Source organism: Hemitrygon akajei, chromosome 10 (genome assembly GCF_048418815.1).
Source record: "Hemitrygon akajei chromosome 10, sHemAka1.3, whole genome shotgun sequence".
Lineage (NCBI taxonomy): Eukaryota > Metazoa > Chordata > Chondrichthyes > Myliobatiformes > Dasyatidae > Hemitrygon > Hemitrygon akajei.
Window position 1 is genome coordinate 168713840 of NC_133133.1, and position 6270 is coordinate 168720109.

The following is a 6270-nucleotide window of genomic DNA, read 5'->3' on the forward strand; positions in this document are numbered from 1 at the left end:
CCACTGGACACTCAGCTCTCACTTGTTGCTCCAAGTAGCTGTTTGCATACAATAGCGGCCACATCTCGGTACACTGCTTCGACAGGCGGGCTAACTCAGGTGAGGTTAGGCCTCACACCCTGATGAGATAGGGACATGCCTGTCCTAGCATGCAAAGTGGCGGACTGGGTGGATGAAATCTACAGTAAGAGCCAATGGCTAGAAAGGCAGTGCTGGAACACTCCGTGGAGAGCGAAGGGCATGACAAGGCCCAGAAGATTTCATGGTCACCCACGGCAACCGAGGGAGACCCCAGTTTAATGCTTGTCTGTACCACTGGACCCAGACTTCTGAGATTGAGAAAGTCAAACTGTCTAGTGCAACGGCACTAGACTCTCTCGCATAGGTTTCCTGTCATTGTTGGACACAATGGACAGCCACTCTAATGATATTCAAAGATTCAAAATACATTTATTATCAAAGTACGTATGCAGTATACAACTCTGAGTCTCGCCTTCCCCAAAGACAGCCACAAAACGAAGAGAACCACGGAACTGCTCAAACAATAAATGTCAAACCTAATCCCCCCACCGCCCCCCAGATACAAGCAAACAAAATCAAATCACGCAAATGGCAACAAATAAATGAGCAAAAAGCACAGAATATAAAACCCAGAAACGAAAGAATCCAAGCATGTTCAGTTTAGCTCAGTGTTTGTTATCTGCAGACCGCCCTGATTTAAAATCCCCCAAACTGGGAGCAACCAGAAACACAACGTAATGCTAATATACGTTTGCATTACCGGAAAACTAATGGCTGTTGATTTACAGATTAAACAGAGGAAGTACATGTTATATTCATCACAAAACAATAGAGCATATATCCCAGGATTAAATCTGATTGTCAGATATTATATCTGTTCTCAGCGAATGAAAGTAACAGAACAATACAAATGCTGATTTCATATTTTCAGGGATTTCAAGAAATTTAGGTCAAATTTTCCATCTGTTTGTCATCATTGGTTGGAAGAGATAACGACACAATTGCAAATTGAAGTCTTCATAGGTCTTTTCGACTCTTAAAAAGAGTAAGAGAAACAGAATGCAGAACACTGCTCTTTCATCAGAATAATAAGCCTTTCTTCACAGATACTGCCTCATATGCTGAGTTTTTCCAACGTCTCCAGTTCTTACTTCAGATTTCCAGTACCTGAGATGTTTTAACCCCAGAAGTACTCAACGCCTCCCCTTGCTGCTGATTGGAATTCCACATCGCAGTAATTTCTAAGTACTGCCTCTCACAATACAGTAAAATTGAAATAACCAGAAAAAGTATTAAAAAGTTTCATATGTTTAAAAGTCAGTGAGTAGCTTCTTTCTACAAAACATAATATGATATGTGAAGGCTGCAGTATTCCGGGCAGAGCCATTGAGAGTGTGTTGGAGATTTTCTCCCCTCCAAGAGTGCCATAACCTTGTTGTAGGGTTTGGAGACTTGCGTGCCTCAGTGACCCGGAGAGCTGTGTTGTCTGGAGTCAGGGCTTTATGCTTTGGCTCTTGGTAGGGTCACCCGTGCCAAACAGGTCAAAGGGTAAAGTGGTCCACTAGTCTTCCATGTTTGGGGGCTCAGCTCAGGGCTAACAACCCTGACTGGCGAAACAAAACTGATACAGAAACAGCAATGAAGAATCCTTCTGTATCTGAGTGGCCAAGGACAGACAGAGATGGAGGACCTTCATTGCTGTCCTAAATGCCAGTGGCGTAATGGGCAGGAAGTAAGGCAGGAGCAAGTGCTCACAGCAGATGAAAAGATGTTTGTTTGCTTTTCGGTTTACCAGTGGAAATTCAATACTGCTATTGAACAGTTTCTGTACATTCAAGGATCTCCCTTTGCAGAGAACACAAAGGAAATTATGTCCTAACAGTCACAGGAGTGTTTGGCAACAGGGGTTCCTGTTGATTGATATGTGAAGGGAAGGGTCATGGGTGAGCGATTGTCTGTTGGCTGATGGGATGAATTTTCAGTCAGCGAGGCAGTGAGAGAACAGTTTTAGAAGTGGGAGGAGCATCCAGGATCAACTTTATTTGCCACATACATTTACACATAAACTGGTCGGTGATGTACTGGTATCTGCACTAGACTTCGAGGCGAGTGGTCCTGGGTTCGAGCCCAACCGGTTCCTCACACGCTCTCTATCTGTGCTGGGTTGAGCATCGAGCTAGCAAGTCTGCCCTGTAAAAGAAAGGCAAATGCTAAAGAAACAGCAAAATTGTCACCTGACATGCCACCATGTGCGAAGAGGAACAATGCACAATTTACATGTGTTATAAATTTACTGAGTGTGTGTTGGCCTGACATGCAATAAAAAAACAACATTCAACAAGTATAAAGAATAAAGAATTATATAAAAATAAAGTTAGATGTACAAATATGGAATACAAAGTGCATAAATACGTAAACACCAGCATGTATTTACAATGTAAGCAGTATTATAAAAACACTTTGAAGTGTTTACAATGCAGTAACTGAGCTAATAAATACAGTGTGGTGTTGGTGGGGGGGTGCTAACTAGAATGGTTAATCAGATTCACTGCTCGGAGTAAGAAATGTTTAAGATGGTGCGACGTTTTTCTTTGCTTAAATAGCCCTATGACACTTTCCAGAAGGGAGTTTTTTTTTTAAAAAAGGGAATTTTCTGGGTGTGTCATTCCCACATGCTTGGCATTTTGAGGAAATGGAGATTTGAGAAGTTGTAGTTGTAAGCTTGGTGGGGTGAGGTAAATTATTAGACTTGGGAATGTGATTGGTGATTGGCAGTGAGACAGGAGATGAGTGTTTGCCAAAATGTTCAATTGTTACGATACGGCAGCAGTGAATATAGAATTGAGACAGGTTTTTATAAACAAATAAAACATTTATTAAACACTGCTCAATAAAAAAACCAAAAGTAAACAAACGACTAACTTAACCGGAAGTTAACTGCTATACAGCAACTCAAACAGTTCTTAAAGCGAGAAATGCAAACACAGTTCTTAAAAGTAGTAAATGCAAAAGTCCAAATGATTTACACAGTCCAAATGATTTACACAGAGATTTTCCTAGAAGTAGCAAATTCCTCAATGGCGCGACATTACTGCTGATCCCAGCTGAAATATGACTTGCCCGAAGGATTTACGATGAAGGAAATAAAACTGCTTAAAGGCACTGACCTTTCCTTGGCAAAACGCTGCATCCAGCTCTTTGTGCTCTTATAGCAATGCAGGAGCTATCTCAGACGCAGGTTACTAATTCCTTGAACAAAGATGAAATAAGGTCAAACCTGTTTTATCGCCGACAACACCAACTTTTCTCGATCCTTCGGGTTTTCCGCACTTCAATAAATTCTTCACTTTCCGACTGGACTAGACTGGCAGTATTGTAGCGAAACTGCCGGCAATAACCTTTGAGTCTTAAGGCAGAAAGTAAAACTCCACTCTAAAACAAAACTGCATCATGGGATGAATACGCAGCATGACGGAGTCACTGACAAATTAAACCACGAACTAACCTGCATCACAGCAAGGGTTTCCCCTTTTCTACCTGTTGAAACAGGCCATCACATGACCTCTCACTGGCGGGAAAATTACATCACTCCACCATCACAAGACCGTTACATCATGCCCAGCAGAGACTCAATTACATCATGGTCATGTGACAGTCACAAGATACCCATGGGTATGTAACACAATGGACTTGTGTACTTGCACAGGCAAGCTCCATCATTCCCTCAAAACTAATCATTATTGACGCTCCAAGATCTGAGCGTCAGTACCCCCTTGGGCAATTGGATCCTGGGATTCCTCACTTGTAGATGCCAGTCAGTTTGTATTGGCAAATACATCTCATTCACAATCTCCATCAGCACAGGAGCACTGCAGGGGTGTGTGCTTAGCCCGCTACTCTACTCACTTTACACCTGTGACTGCGTAACATTGAATCAGGTTCACGGGTCCAGCGAGTGAGAAAGAAAACACTGACTGTGAAGAAGTATGTTAATCATTTACTTACAAGCAGTAAAAATTCGGCCAAGCATTAATGTTCCCCAGGTTACAGACACTACAAAGCTGAATATTCAACAAACATACTTAGTTAAAAGTGTGTGCAGAGCATACCTTCCCAATGGCTATGTGCGCCGCTTGCCTTAAACAAAGGAAGAGAGATCAAGCCCCTTCTATTTTATACCTGGGATATTTGAAACTGGACACCAGGCAGATAACCAATGGGAAAAGCAGCTGCAGTTTCTAAACTAACCAATCATGATGGAAGCAACTTTCAACAATCAGAATAGGCCACACCCCACCCCTTGAAAGTTGTGAACATAATGATCCATCCCTCAGATTAGTATGGCTCTCAGGGTCTCCTTAAGTTACATTTCAAACACGGAAGTACACTACCCTGTACTGTAAAGCCAATAGTCACCTCCCAGCATGTACTACAGTAGTCCAGCAGCCTCCCTAGGCCCCAAAAGTCCATTATTCTTCCCCCGGAGAGTAATAGCTAATGGGCTGGTCCCCCACTTGGTCTGATACACTGATTCTCAGTTGTAATCAATCAGATGAGTGATGTTACCCGGCCCATCAGAAATATAGGTAAAACATTCTTGACCAGTAAGAGTATAACTGCCACTTTCCTTTCTGAACAGGTAATCCAAGGCCATCAAAATCAGTTCCCGGGGCAGTCCGGCCGCACCATGTTGAGAAAATCTATCAATCAAAGCATCCTTCCTTTGTGATAGCCCTCTTACCGACCAGCATGAGCAAGGTGCTCATCCAGGGCACTGGGGAGGCATACATACAGTATCGTATATCACACTGTGGGAATCTCGGGTAGACCTTGGAACTACATATCCAGTAAGTGCCATTCAGCGTCCAGCAAGTGCCCACCTTCACAAAACCATCTGGCATAGACACAGCCGTCCCAGGATACCAGTCCTGCTCACTTTCCATCCGCTTCACACCTTGTACCTGCACTCAACATAACACCTACACCAACACTCTGTTAGTGTGGAAATCACTTTAAAAGTCAGGACCTTCCAATTAAATGAAGGGTATATAGGGAAATACCAGCCCTTAAAGCACTTACACCACCAGGGCTATTAAGGCTCAAGTCCCTTAAGGCTGTTACCGTACTCTGGGTCAAGATTGGCTGGAATAGATTACCCCCTCCCAGCTCCCCCAAAACAGAACATCACAGCCCGAGAAGCCAGATAATTTCCGCCAACAGCTTTTTCCCTTGTCAAAGCGATCAATATCAGTGGCGTCCCTTCTGCGATATAGTAGGGAGTCTTCATACAAATTCAGCAATCTGACCCGTTGGTCTGGTGTATAAATTCAAACGCCATCCGTGGGAATGTATCACAGGCTCTCCCACCACACCTCTGCATCCACTCCTTAGCCATTCTGTAATGCAGGGAGAAACAAATTCACTTGGTCTTAATTAGTCGCTGGGTATTTAGAATTCACAAAACCATCAAAAATACTAGATTTTCTCCCCAAGTGCTCAATACCTTCTGAAATGTGGGCATCTCATATCCAGAATAGAGTTGCCAAATGTCTACCCCATCAATTCAAATATCATATGGCCAGTATGAAATGAGTCATCCCTAAAACCAATTACATGGGGCAACAAGTAACAAAGTAACAGTTTACGACACAATAAACACAAAACAGGTTTTTAAAAAACAAGAAACAAATTAACTGCCTTAAAAACACAAGAAACAAAGTAACAGATTAGAACCCGAAACACAAAGCCCAGGATCCACTGCTCTACTTTAAAGCTTCATATGGAACTGCAAAAACTTAAAACAGACAGTTGAATTCTTTCAAAGAAACAGCACACTTATCAGAGAACAAAGGGGAAGGAAAAAGCAATTGGGCCGGGCCCCAATATTCACAAAGTCGCTTAAAGGCAAAGACACCCACCTACCTATCTCTCTCTCTCTCTCTCACACACACACACACACACACACACACACACACACACACACACACACACACACACACACACACACACACACACACACACACACACACACACACACACACACACACACACACACACACAAACTGATGCGTGTGGCCTCTCCTCACATTCCTCCACATTAATATCACTTACATTCTGTTTACAGGGAAGAAGGATGCAGGGCAAATGAGCCCCTCTTTATGAAAATGAGGTGCGAACTACTCTGCTGGCAAACGTCAGGCACAGCCATTTGTAATGGCTCCAGCAGTAGATTATAGAACCCTGAATAAA

At 42.9% G+C, this 6270-nt stretch overlaps 1 long non-coding RNA gene across 1 annotated transcript; it reads right to left on the bottom strand.

The window, feature by feature from the left end:
* Nucleotides 1-430: 430 nt before the first annotated feature.
* LOC140734931 (uncharacterized) lies at nt 431-4246 on the bottom strand. Its single transcript, XR_012100640.1, has 3 exons — nt 4131-4246; nt 3299-3427; nt 431-2211 (listed from the first exon to the last, which is right to left on the bottom strand). It is a non-coding gene; the product is annotated as an uncharacterized lncRNA (long non-coding RNA).
* Between the last annotated feature and the right edge of the window lie 2024 nt (nt 4247-6270).